The sequence below is a fragment of the Hyaena hyaena genome, unplaced genomic scaffold, assembly GCF_003009895.1.
Source record: "Hyaena hyaena isolate Hyena2069 unplaced genomic scaffold, ASM300989v1 scaffold_160, whole genome shotgun sequence".
NCBI classification, from domain to species: Eukaryota; Metazoa; Chordata; class Mammalia; order Carnivora; family Hyaenidae; genus Hyaena; species Hyaena hyaena.
In genome coordinates, this window is record NW_024080793.1 from 2892575 (window position 1) to 2907446 (window position 14872).

At 35.4% G+C, this 14872-nt stretch overlaps 1 protein-coding gene across 5 annotated transcripts in view; it reads right to left on the reverse strand.

Moving 5' to 3' along the window:
- Nucleotides 1–14872, reverse strand: part of APC (APC regulator of WNT signaling pathway) — a 145299-nt gene that overhangs the window by 79806 nt on the left and 50621 nt on the right. The window lies entirely within an intron of this gene.

A 14872-nucleotide genomic window follows, 5' to 3' on the forward strand; every position in this document is an offset into this window, starting at 1 on the left:
ATGAATTTTGCCCAACAGCTACATAATTTTAAAGCCAGAGTGAATTAATGAGATTAGGTATTACATTTTGTCACTTTTATAGAAAGCTAGTCTTAACTATCATCCATGAGAAGTAGTTTTGAACTTCCAAGACCTCATTAAAAAGGAAGCCATTTAACAGAACGAATACTAATGACAGCACTAGATTGAGACCTCAAATCTTTCTGATAGGAAGATGAAAAATAAGAATTACTAATACAAAATTCTATTACATTTATTCAAAAAGATGAATATATTAGGCCATGCAATAGCATATGTGGACCCACTGTGCTCAGACTGAGGCCAAAAGACACTTAAAGAAAACTGACGTTTAGAAGTAGAAACTGTCAAAGAGAAGTGATGTACAGTCTGGCAATTAATTACATCACTGAAAGAAAAGAAAGATATAGAAGATAGCTAGGTAGTAAGAGGTCCGTAATATGAAGAATTACAGATTGCTAAGAGTTAGATTAAGACTAACCAAGTTCAGAAGACCCAGATTCTCTTTTCAGTTTAATCCCAAACACAATTTAGAATAAATAAAATTCTGCCTATCAATTCTTTTAGAACTAAAAAGTATTACAAAAGTTTGTTTATAAATGATACTTAAAGATCTTGACATAAGATGCTTCTGGATTAAAATCCACTACACAAACTAAGACAGCCAGGTCACTAACTAGTCAAGACCGTATTGGAGTTCAGCAACTGGAAGGCCCTTAACAAGGAAAGTCAAAGGACTCACATTTAGTCACTTCTTTGAGTTAATGATACATCCGGTGCAAGCCATTATCATCTGAGGAGGAAAGTGAGTCGTGAGAGGTGGGCAATCACTGACAAAAGTCTTTAGGATGGAAAACAATGAGAACTAGATTTGTATTTGGAGACCCAAGTCTTAATTGCAGGCTTGGTCATGGTTTAATCTTTGCCCCTTCATTTTAATTCCTTTCACCGTTTGTAAAATGGTTATCTACTATCTGCACAAGTACCATTTACAGGGATACTGTTAGTGCTCTCTTCAGCAGGACATATACCACAGGGATATGGTTAGAATTAAGTAAGAAAAGGCAAGTTAAAAACAAAACTGCTATGTAGGTATACGTCATAAAAAGACGTAACTTTTTATGTAACATGTAACATATCTTACTTAGTATGAGCCAATGTCAATCTACAGTTTTAAGCTTCTGTCCCTTGACCAAAGGACAAGAGGTAAAGAAGTATTTCAGCCACTTGAAAAGTAAAGACACATCTCAAAAATGAAGAAGAAATTCATAGGTATGATCATTTACTTGCTTTACATCATCCCATTAACTAGCAGGTCTGAAAATATATAGAACATTAAAAACCATGTAGCAGAAGTGGGAAACTGACAGAATTTAATAGCACAAGCCCTAAAATTCTTTATTTCAAATAAAATTTTAACAGACAAGTTTGCACTAAAATAATAAGATATAAAAGGTAATTAACACTGGGAAAGAGACAGGTATACACAGGTATATGAAGACATGGAGACCTCATGCAACCACAGAAAGCCAGATGGGGAAAATGAACATAGATAGACTAAGCAGTCTTTATTGAAGGGAAAAAAATTCAACCTTTCATATGCATAATTAAAATATCTGAACAGCTCTCCCCCCACATGCCCCACCCCCGAATCACAATCATGAAAGTCATTTCTGCTCTAGAAAGCAGGGTATTTCATATAATTTGATTGAAACAAGAAGATGTTTCATGGAATAATACTCCCTTGTATCCTTTTAAATTGTTGCAACCATCCTTCCCTAACTTGAAATTGCTTGATGCAAAATTTGGGAAATCCTAAATTTACTTTAGAACACCTTTTATACAATCATTAGAATTTCATACCAAATAGATATTAACAAGTCACTCAACAACATTAAAAAATCAAAATTTATCTCATGAAATGAATAAAACCTCTGAATCTTTCACTTAAATGAGAGTATGCAAACATCCCAATTTGGTTTTTTTGTAGTCAAGATGCCCATTAGAGAGATCTTCACCCCATAAGAGAAAGGTAGGAGAAAAGAAAGAAAAGCGTCCATTATTTAGACTTTCATCCAAATGTTCACTGAAAAACAAACTTACAAGTATCCTAAGAAATTAATGCAAGGAGGAAGAAAGTTTCAGGCTGGCAAGAGATATTCAAATAGAATTCAATTTGGAGTTAACATTATTACTAATGTAAGAAATCTCGGATCACTTTTTTTTTAAATCAATGAAAGTGTTCTTATTGTTTTGTTTTGATGCATTAAAAATATGTATTTGCTCTCACTCTTAGCTGGCAGTAAGATAGTACCAACAGAAAAAAAGCAAAAGAATCCTAAAAGACTACTTTGTTCAACTGTATGTAAACAAACTTGAAAACTTAAGTAGATAATTGTCTAGAAAATGTAATGAATCAAAACACCAAAGAGAAAGAAACTCTAAAATTTACAACAAAAATCACTATTAGAAACTCGCCATCATTCAACGTACTAATAGATCTACAAGGAAAAAAAAATATGATCGTGTCAAAGGTGATGAAAAGATGTTCTACAAATACAGTTGTCCATTCTTGGTTGAGAACCCTGAACATAAAAGGACTCTTCTTTAACATGACTGATATCAGCCCCAAAGCTAGCACCATACTTAATAGGAAAACAGTAGATCTATTTCCAAAGTCAGAGGAAGCCCACTGTGACCCCTGTTACTCACTATACTAGAGTAATGAAGTTAGAAGGAATACAATTGGCAGATGACATAATTATATACCTAGAATATCCCAAAGAATCAACTATATGTTACTATAACAGAGTAATTTAGTGTAGTCCAAAATATACAGAAGTCTTTCCTTTTTATGTGCAAAGAGAAAACAGATAGAAGATGAAATGGAAGGAAAGGTCCTTTTTATAATTTTTAGGAATATAAAATACTTAGGCATAAACTGAACAAAAAGCGTCCAAAACATATGAGGAAAAGTATAAACATATTTTGTTCATGTACATAAAGATTCAGTATCATGAAGATATCATTTCCCCCAACTTAATTTATAAATCTTATAGAGTCCCATAAAAATGCTACATAAGGTTTGTTTTCATTTTGTTTTCTGTAGCTAGGCATTTGGAAAAACAAGCAATAAACGGAAAACATGCAAAGAGAATAGAAGGAATAGAATGACCACATATTAAAGTATTGTATAAAGCCTTTATAAATAAAACAATATATAGTTAACTGCACTGTACTAATAAGTTCATTTTTTAGTCCTGGTACTTGTACTGTGAATATGTAAGATGTTAACATATCTTAAGGGTATACAGGAGTATAAGAGTCTACAGGAACTCACTACACTATTTTTCCAACTCTTTTCTTAGTCCAAAGTCATTTTTTTAGGTGCCTGGGGGGCTCAGCTAGTTGAGCATCTGACTTTGGCTCAGGTCATGATCTCACAGTTTTTGAGTTCGAGCCCTGCATCGGGCTCTGTGCTGACAGCTCTAAGCCTAGAGCCTGCTTCAGATTCTATGTCTCCCTCTCTCTCTCTGTCCCTCCCCAGCTTGTGCTCTCCTTCAAAAATAAATAAATTTATTCTTAAAAGTTTTTTTTTTTTAAAACGTTTTTAAAAGCTAGGATACTGTCATATGAATAGGTCAACCATGGGAACATGCACCTGCGCGCGCGCGCGCACACACACACACACACGTCCATTAAGTAAATATATATAAATTCAGTCATAATGAAGGTAGCATTTCAAATACATGTGAAAATATGGGTGGTAGATAAGGGCATTGGGCAAAAGGGCAGCCATAAGAAAATGGATAAGATTGCATCTACTCCTCCTATTACACACTAAGATGAATCAGAGAAGGAATGGAGATTTAAATGTTTAAGAACATTACAACACACTTAAATTATGGAAGCAGTTTTGTTTTTCAATTAAAGATATTTAAATGGAATATACCCTCTTTCGAGGAGTTCTCTGATGATGCCTGTTACTAGATAGAGTAGGAATAAAAGATCAGGCAGGTTACTTCAAGCAAGTGAGCAACTTTTTATTTGGTATAAAAGCATAACTACTTTTAAATAAATACGATACAATCATACATTGGAATACTACACTGCATCAAAAAGAATGAAGTAGATGTTAAGAAAGGAAAAAGGCAAAAAAACACCCCCAAAGAGCGTAGGTCGTTGTGTCTCATCCTGTTATATTAAAAGAACTGTGTAAGGATAAAAAATGTCACTGAAAGGATATATAAAAATACAGTCATTGTTTCTAGAAAAAAAAGGTCTGAGGTCTGCTGAGAAGCCTTCTCTGATACCTTTTAGTACAGTTTGAAGATCAAAGCAAAAAGTTGGTTCTCTGAAAAGGCTAAATAGAATTAGAGAGAAGACCAAACACAGAATATGAACAAAATTTGGAAGGAGGGAGGTGCTGATTTAAGAAGAAATAGAAAATCTTAATAGTTCTATAATTATTAAAAAATTAGAGCAGTAAATATTTTCTCCCTTCTCCCAACACAAAAAGACTCCAGATCCAAACAGTTTTACATATACCTTCTTCCAAACATTTAAGAAATAAATCATTCCAACTTTATAAAACTTTCCCAGGAATAGAAATTGTCAATACACATTCTATCAGGCCAATATACTGTAATATAAAAGTCAAAGGTAGTGTGAAAAATAATTATGGTTATCATTATCATGAATATTGATACAAAAATCATGAACAAAGTATCAAGAAACAGAATATATTAGTATACAGTAAAGAAACTATAGTAGAATCAGGCTGAGTTCTCCTATGCAAGGATAGTTTAATGTTAGATCATTTATGTGTCATTCACTACATTAAAATATTAAAGAAGAAAAATCATATGATCATCTCAATAGACAAAGAAAAAAATATTTTATAAAAGTCATTAACTATGCAAGAAAAAAACTCTTAATAAACTAAAAACAGAATGGAAGCTGGCAAAAAGCTACAGTAAACATATTTTTTTTCAAATTTACTTTTGAGAGAGAGAGAGAGACACAGAGCGAGTGGGGGAGGGACAGAGAGAGAGAGGGAGACACAGAATCTGAAGCAGGCTCCAGGCTCTGAGCTGTCAGCACAGAACCTGATGCGGGGCTCAAACTCACGAGCTGTGAGATCATGACCTGAGTGCAAGTTGGACGCCCAACTGACTGAGTCACCAAGGCGCCCCTACAGTAAACATTTTTAATAGTGAGATGTTAGGGGCATTCTTTTTAAACTTAAGAATAAGATAAGGATGTCTACTATTACCACTTTTATTCAACACAATCCTTGAAGTCCTAATTACTAATTAGCACGTAAATTTTTAGAAAGAATGAGGAAAGGCGTTAAAAAAGGAGAAAATCTTAAATATGAAAATTTAACAAGTTTTTCAGATACAAAAATCAATATACCAAAAACAAGTTTTAATTCCAAGCAGAGTCCTCACCTATTTTTAATTCTTCTTCTTCTTCTTTTTTTTAATTTGAGAGAGAGAAAAAGAGAATGCACGAGCACGGAAAAGGGGCAGAGGGAAAGAGAGAGAATCTTAAGCAGGCTCCATGCTAAGTGCAGAACCCTGCATGTGGGCTCAATCCCACAACCCTGGGGTCATGACCTGAGCCAAAAGAAAAAGTCACTCAACCAACTAAGCCACCCTGGCACTCCAATTCTTTTCTCTTTATTTAACAATCAAAGCAGGTCCTTATCTTCCATTCTACTTCTCTTTCTATTCTCTACTAAGACCCAATAGGTGATGATATTTAGTTTCCTATCTGCTATATTCTTTGCTCAATCCTTCCTTTCCTTACATTCTGTAAATGGCTAATTACTTTGGCTGGACTCTACCAAGTCTATTCTCAGCAAGGACAAGCTCTAAGATGGCCACCAAAATTACCTGAATTGGCAAACATTTTCTGCAAAGGCTTTATGGGCCCTAAGATTTCTGTCAAAATCACCTTTGCTGTTTTAACACAAAAGCAGCCACAGATAATATATAAATAAATGGGCATAACCACATTTCAATAAAACTCAGTTTACAAAAACGATGGTAGTTTGCTGACTCTTGGCTCAGAACATTAATTTCCAATTCTGGTTTTTAAACACTCCAAGGTAGCCCAGATAATTTCAAAGGCTATTGAAAAATTCTCAAGATTAGGATTTCACATTTATTTAATTAAAAAAAAAATATTTCTGAGAGAGAGAGACAGCATAAGCTGGGGAGGGTCAGAGAGAGAGGGAGACGCAGAATCCGAAGACAGGCTCCAAGCTCTGAACTAGCTGTCAGCACAGAGCCCGATGCGGGGCTCGAACCCACGAACTGTGAGATCATGACCTGAGCTGAAATCAGACGCTTAACCGACTGAGCCACCCAGGCGCCCCTAGTATTTCACTTTTAAATAAGACGAAATAACCTGCTATGCTGGAAAGAATAGAGAACTAGGAAGTTTTAAGGTCCTTGATTAATTTTCAGCAATCATTTTTAATTTCCATGATTTCTTCATCTTCCAGGAATTTGCTGCAATCTCTATTTGGCTCCCTCTCACTCTATGGCATTATAAGTACATATCTTAAAAAAAAATTTTTTTTTTTTACTATCACTTAAATGAGGTCTTAGGAGAAAGAGGTGATAAATGCCAGTGATTAATATACTAGCTGGTATGAGAAATTCCATATTTACATTAAGGTGCTGAATTCATATAGAATTGCTACTTTTACATATGGTATGAGTATAATGCTTTAACTTTATGGTCTCCCATAAAGATAACCAATTACATCAGCACTGTTTATTAAACAAAACATTTCCTTTCCACTGAACAGAAATGTTGTTTCTTATCATTTGCTAAATTCTCATGTATACTTAAAACTGTTACTGCATTACATTTCTGTTAATTTGAGGTAGATTATATTTCTATGATACTAAATCTAACCTCATTCGGTCATAAATAAATCAAGTCCTTCAATAAAATTTTCTACTTTTCTTCAAGAAATGTTCCTATGCCTTTTCTATCAAATTTCTGGATTTTTTGTTGTTGTTTGACTTGCCATGAATAAACACCATTCCATTCCAGATATTGCTAATCTCAGTAAGAACTGATTTTATTTAATACATAATACATTTTATGCATCCACCTTCTCAAATTATCCCATGAGTTCTAATAGTTTTTCTAGTACATTTTCTGGGTTTAATTATATAATATATAAGTAAAGATAATTTTTGTCTCTTCTTTCCCGGTATTTACTCTTCATTTCTTTTTCTTATCTTGTTAGATTGAAACTTCAAAATAATGCTGAAGAGTGATCTTATCCCTTATTTTAATAGGAATAGTTTAGTGCTTCAGGATTTTATAGTCTTACTCTTAAGATTTCAGTAAATAATTTTTAGGTGTCATCTTTTTTAGTTTTTATTATTTGATTCATTAATAGCTCACCAGTAAATTATTTCCTCTAGCTTTTCAGGTGTATTACCACAGAGTTGTATTTATTCTCTCACTTAAAAATTTGCCTCTTTTCTTATTCGTGCTCTTTTGGGCTCTTCTTTTCTTTAAAAAATTTTTTTTATGTTTATTTATTTTGAGGGAGAGAGAGAGAGAGCATGAGCCGGAGAGGGGCAGAGAGGGAGACACAGAAACCAAAGCAGGCTCCAGGCTGAGCTATCAGCACAGAGCCCAGTGCAGGACCTGAACTCATAAACCACAAGATCCTGACCTGAGCAGAAGTCTGACGCTTAAGAGACTGAGCCACCCCAGGCACTCCAGGTCTTTTGTTTTCTTAATCAGACTTGATAGTGTTTCATCTATTTTACTGACCTTTACCAAAAATATAAACTTTTGGTGTTATATATCTTTCCTACAACTTTGTTTACTACTTTACTCATTTTTGTATTTATTCTTAACTTATTTCACACTGATTTATTTTGTTCTTTATTGTTACTTAAACTGAATATTAATTCATTTATTTCCTTACTCTATTTACATATTTTTTTTACCAGTTTCTGTCTTAATAAGTATTTAAGGGTATTAATTTTCTTCTTATTATAAGCTTGGCTATGTCCTATAGGTTTTAGTATAAAGTGTTTTCCTTTTTATTTCTTGAAAATTCACAATTTCAACAGATTTCCTCTTTGATCTAGGGGGAAACTGGAAGATCTTTTTCAATTATTAGGTATATAAAATTACTTCTGAGTCATTTTTTTATTGCCACTAACTTATTGTTTGTTAGACTAACTGGAGACTGTTGCCCTCAAAAGCGCTACTATTTGGAATTTTTTAAGGTTTGCCTTGTAGCCAAGAACAGGACTAATTTTCAGAAATAACCCACTGAAATTTTAAAACAGGAAAAAGCGTAAAAAGTTCTATCACTTAAATCCTTTATATATGTGCTTTTCTGTGTATTTGGTATGTGAAATTTAGAAAGCCTGCCATTTACTGCATACTTACAATATGCTATGTAGTATAAGTGCTCTACATATATATTTCATTTAATCTTCAAAACTGTTACGTAGCTATCACTTACCATTTTAGAGTTAAGGAAGATGGGAGTTCAAAATGCTAAATAACTTTCCTGAGAACACAAATCAAGTTGCTAAGCCAGATTTCAAACTCCTGTTTCTAATGCTCATGATAATAATACTACCTCTAGGTGGTTTTCGTAATCTGTTATATCAGTTAAGTCTACCTTCCAAACTTATGTTCTATTAGGTCTCAGTATAACTCTTCTCAAATCCCTCTTCATTATCCTGTACATACTATTTTGTACTATCGTTCACAATTTGCCTCTTCTTGAAAGCCCCTTCCTTTGTTCCTCTGCTTTGCAAATGTGTCTCTAGCCTTTAAGGCATGGTTCTGTTGCTTTACCATAAAATCTTCCTGTCCCCTCTAGCCCATAATGAGTCTTCCTGCTGATGATGAGTTTTTGATGAGTTTTGTTTTCTCCACCGTTAAGACAAGGTTTATTATTGAACACTTGGATTTTGTTGTTGTTTTTAAGAAAGAGAGAGAGCATGAGTGGTGGAGAAAGGCAGAAGGAAAGAGACAAAGAGAATTGTAAGTGGGCTCCACGCTCAGTGCAGAGCCCGATACAGGGCTCAATCTCAGGACCACGAGATCATGACCTGAGCTGAAATAAGAGTCGGATGTTCAACTGACTGAGACACCCAGCCACCCTTCGAACACTTAGCTCTTGTTAATTCCCACATGCTTTATTCTGTGGCAGCCACAAAAAGACAAATACAAGCAGGGATAAACTGAAGCAGTGCTTTATCAGCCACGGAGGACAAGGAAGAGAAAAAGGATACAAGTTCAAGGAATGTCTAAAATGACTTTTCTATTATCTCTCTATGGCTATATAATTCAAATCCATGAATATTTGAGAATTTACTATTCCCAAGACACCATACAAATACTGTATAGAGACTTTGTAGGTTGAACTGTGTTCTCCAAAAAGATACATTAAATCACAGGTAGCTAGCCCTTAGTATCTCTGAAAAGTGACCTCATTTGGAAGCAGGTCTTTACACATGTAACCAAGTTAAGATCTTACTAGATTAAGGTGGGCCTTAAATCCAATGACTGGTAACCTAAAAGGATGCCAAGTGAAGAGATGGATACTAAGATAGAGGGAAAACACCATGTGACAATGGAGGCAAAGATTGGAGTGAGGAAGCTGCAAGCAAAGGAATGCCACAAACTGCCAGCAACCACCAGGAGCTAGGGAGAGGCACAGAATAGACTCTCCAGGAGGATCCAACCTTGTTGACATCTTGATTTTGGATTTCTAGTTTCCAGAACTGTGAAGAAATAGATTTCTACAGTTTTTTAAAAAATGTTTTATTTACTTCTGAGAGAGAGAGTGAAGACAGCGTGAGCAGGGGAGGGTCAGAGAGAGAGGGAGATATAGAATCCAAAGTAGGCTCCAGGCTCTGGGCTAGCTGTCAGCACAGAGCCTGACGCGGGGTTCGAACCCATGAACAGTGAGATCATGACCTGAGCCGAAGTCAGACACTTAACCGACTGAGTCACCCAGGTGCCCCCAGATTTCTAGAGTTTTAGGCCACCAGTCTGTGGTGCTCTATCACAGGAGCCTTATAAGACCAATGTGCGGGGGGGGGGGGGGGGGATAAACTGACACATTCCTTGTTCTCAAGTATCTTATTATCTACCTAAGGAGTGATATTCTAGTAGGAAGGGTAAATCAGGTCAGTATACAAATATATCAGATGTTTGTGTACCACCTTACATTCTCATGGCCTTCAACTCTAGCCATCACTGCATCAGTTAGCTCACTTCAGATGTAAACTGACTGTATATTAACTATACTGGGTATCTTTTGCTTTCTGTCCTAGAGACACCCCAGCATGGGTCCCCAACATTCATGTATGTACGACCTATAAAAGAATGAACGTTTGATGGGGCAATCCTTGACTAAAGGGGAATGGAAGCTAGTATATATACTCTTTTTACAGTTGAATAATTAATTCTACATGGTTCCTCAGAAAGTTCTGACAGATCAAGCCACAGTTGTCCAAAGTAGTGACTGACTTGAGAACCTATACTTATTGGCCATCCCTTTCCCCTTAACTCTTTCTAGCCCTCTATTCCTGGGATCACATCCTAAAGAAAGTACTTCATCAAAGGCCTGGTCTCAAGATTCTGACTTACAGGGGAAGCAGGCTAAGATACAAATTACTTACAATCCGAAGGCAAACATGGGACGCCTGTGTTGCTCAGCTGGTTGAGCATCTAACTCTTGGTTTATGTTCACGTCATGACATCATGATTGTGATACCGAGAACCCGCATCTAACTCTGTGCTGAGCATGGAGCCTGTGTGAGTCTCTCTCCCTCTCCCTTTGCTCCTCCTCCACTCACAACTTCTCTCTCTCTCAAAAAAATAAAAATAAAACAAATACAAATTTGTATTCAAAAACATTTGATAGAATGCTATGGAAGTAACACCTTGTTGAAAAAATTAGGAAGAGCATTCAGAATGTAAGAGCCATTTAAGAAGGGACTGAAAAGGTGGCGTAAATGCTAACATAAAGGTTAGAGGTTAGTATTTCAGAAAAAGAAACAGCATGACCAAAGTTCAGAGGTTGGAAAAATGATGTATATTTGGGAAAATAGATGACAATTTAATTTAGCTGAAATTCAATGTAGAGGAATCAGGGAAAAGAGGGAAGTAAGAGCATAAATATGGACAGGAACCACATTGTGGCTAGCTGACTTCACACTGTGAGTGAGGAAGGGGAGGTTTGGACACAGTAGCTACAGAAATGGTGTAATAACGAGCCTAAAAGGTAGAAAGCCATGTTGCTTTAATGTTTCTATTATAAACCACATCAGCAGTAGGTGATATACTGACATAGATTAGGTGATAACAAAACCAAGAATCTAAAAATAGCTGGTGGAACTATTATTTCGATGTTCTTTAATGTTATGTTTATTTGCCATTTGAGTTATATTATACCCTATATTTTAAACAAATCTGGTACTTGAAAATCTGAATACCTAAAAAAGTAACCTTCATTCCCAAAAGTATAACTTAAAAAAAACCACTCAAAAACTTCAGCTTAAAAAAAAACAAATGTGTGTATATAAGCCTACAGTAGACAGAACAATGGCCCCATGAAGATGTCCACATTCTAATCCCTGAAACCCATGAACCTATTACTTTACATGTCTAAAGGGACTTTGCAGATATGATTAAGTTAAGGATCTTGACCTGGGGAGGGATGCCTGGGTGGCTCAGTCGGTTAAGCGTCTGACTTCAGCTCAGGTCATGAACTCACAATCCGTGAGTTCAAGCCCCAGGTTGGGTTCTGTGCTGACAGCTCAGAGCCTGGATCCTGTTTCAGATTCTGTGTCTCCCTCTCTCTCTGCTCCTCCTCCACTCACATTCTGTCTCTGTCAAAAATAAACAAACATTAAAAAAAAATTAAAAACAAAGGACCTTGACATGGGGAGATTTTCCTGAATTATACAGGTGGACCTAAGATAATCACAAGGGCCCTTCTAGGGAGACACAAGAGTCAGAGTCAGAGAGAGATTTAGTATGCTGCTGGCACTGAAGACAGAGGAAGGGGCTGCAAGCCAATACAGGGGGCCTCTAGAAGCTAGAAAAAAAGGAAATGGATTCTTCCCTATAGCCTCTGGAAGAAGTGCAGTACTGCTGCTATTTTAATTTGGGGCCAGTGAAAACCATTTTAAACTTCTGTCCTCTAGGGCTGTAAGATAATAAATGTGTGCTCTGTTAAACACCAAACTTGTGGTAATTTGTTACAACAGCAATAGGAAAAAATGCCCTATGATCCAAAGATACCCCTCCTTGGAATAAATTCCACTGAAATTTCTCATTGGCCATGTAGTGATCTTAAAACATATCCACAATTTTCAACCCTATTCCGTCAAAAAGTAGAGTTTATCTTCTTCGTGTGAGCTAGACTTAATGACTCATTTCTAGTAAAGAAAATATGGTAGCAGTGTGACTTTTGAGACTTAGATGGCTTACTTCTTGCTTTTTTCCTCGGGGATCAAGGGAAAAGCCAGCTGACCTGTCAAGAAGATACTCAAGCTGCTCCATGGAGAGGCCTTTGGCAAATAACTGAGGCCTCTTGCCAAAAGTCAGAGAAAGAGACTGTGTGAGATCCATCTTGGAAGTGGATTCTCCAGTTGATTCAAGCCTTCAGATGACTGTAGCCCTGGCTGACATCTTGACTGTAACTTCATGAGAGATTCTAAGCCAGACCACACTTTGAATTTCTGCTCCATAGAAACTCTAAAATAATAAATATTTGTTGTTTAAGCTACTAAGATTTGCAGTAACTTGTTATATGGTATGTAACTAACATAGTCTATAAAGAGTCATGTAGTAGGATTTACACTGTGGCAGTGTGTGTGGGGTAAAAGAGATTTGGAAAAAACCTAGGACCTTCACACAGGACTAGTAATAAATACTACACAACACTATACAGAAGAGTTAGCACCAAAACTAGACAGACATAAAATAAGATACACAGATCTTAAAAACAGTATTGAATTAAAAATGTTCAAAAATTATATAAGTTAAAAAACAAGTTTGGGTACATACGCCAAAGGAATGAGAAAGCAAGGACTTAAAGAAGATTATTTGTACACCCACATTCACAGCAGCATTGTTCACAATACCCGAAAGTAGAAGGAAACCGAGTCCACCCACAGATGAATGGATACACAAAATGTGGTATACATATATTATTATTCAGCCTTAAAAACTTAGGGAATTATGACACATGCTGTTTCACAAGAATTGATGCATAAGAACACATCTGAATGAGTGTGTAAAAAGGAAATGGGAGTAGGGTGTGGGAATAAAGGGGATAACGCTTGCCACAGAGACTGATGATGTCGTGATGTGATTTACAAAAAACAATTTTTGAGAACGTATATTTTACATAACATGTGAGGTGCCACCTATACCAAAAGAAGAGCTGGTGCAACTTTTCCTTCTAGAAACTGACCCTACAGAAAACAAGAACCACAGATTACTATTAGAACTAGAAGATCTAGAAATCATTTCATCCAAACTTCTCATTTTACATTCAAGATACTTAATACTTCAAAGTAATTTACTTCTCATAATTATCTGTGATTCCAATCAGATTTTACAAAGTATGGTGTTTCAAGTTGCAAAATACCTATCTGTCTAAATGAGAAGATATTTTAGGTTATATAAACCTTTAGAGATCCTAGGAGTAGCCAACACAATCAGTCTTAAATAGCAATAACATTTCACTTAGTTTTTTCCTGGAGGTAAAGTTTCCATGTCTTATTTGACACTCCAGCAGCACATTTTACAGGTTTGGCATTTAGTAGGTACTCAAATATGTAGTCACATATTTCCTCAAGTACTATCCATCTTCTCTATGTCAAAGTGTCCTATCTCATCTTGTGGGCTAAGTAATATTTCACTCAGGTTGGAAAGAAGGAAAGAAGGAAAGAAGGAAAGCAAGCAAGCAAGCAAGCAAGCAAGCAAGCGGGCGGGGAGGGGTTAGGGGGAAGGTCAAAATTAAGAAGAACATTTAATATAAAAAGACTGGTTAAATTATGTGTAATTAATGACAGTAAAATACAGAGAAAAATTATAAGACAAAAATCCACACAGTATCAATAAATAGTTTTGATTCAGTTCACAGGCATACTTATAAATATTTAACTTTTGAACTCCTTAAAAGTTCAATTTCAAAGACCACAAAAATCAACAGCTCAGTCTTATATTTCATACCACAAGAGGAAAGATATAAACTTTTCTTAATTTAGTTTTTATTTAATTCCAGAAAATACTAAAATCTAATGCTATTCTATTTAAAAGTATACATATGATTAATGAGATGATGTTATGAATGTCACTATGAAAACTGCTGTCTCTTCATTTGCTTAGCTAGCAGGTATTTTACAAAGCATTCTTCTATCATGGTTAGAAACTCGAAACCAAGTAAGATTTATGTTTCATTTAATGAATAATTTGCCAACGACTTTTTCACTTTTCAAATAATTTCTATGATACACTATTTTGTATATCATGTAGAAAGATATATTATGAAATATTTTATAGACCTATGTCCTTTACATCCTTATACAATACATGACCTTGGATAAAGTCACAACAAACTTAAGAATACCCTTAATACTTTAAAATAAAAATAATGCTACACTGAGCTATTTAAATAATGAAATAAGATAATCATAAACTCTCAAAGACTATCCTAACTGAGGTTCAAAGAACTGACTGGTATAAGCTATTAAATTTCATTTGCAATTTTAATGTGACATCTTTAGTTCTAGCTGCGGTTTCCATCAGATTTAAAAGAGATCCT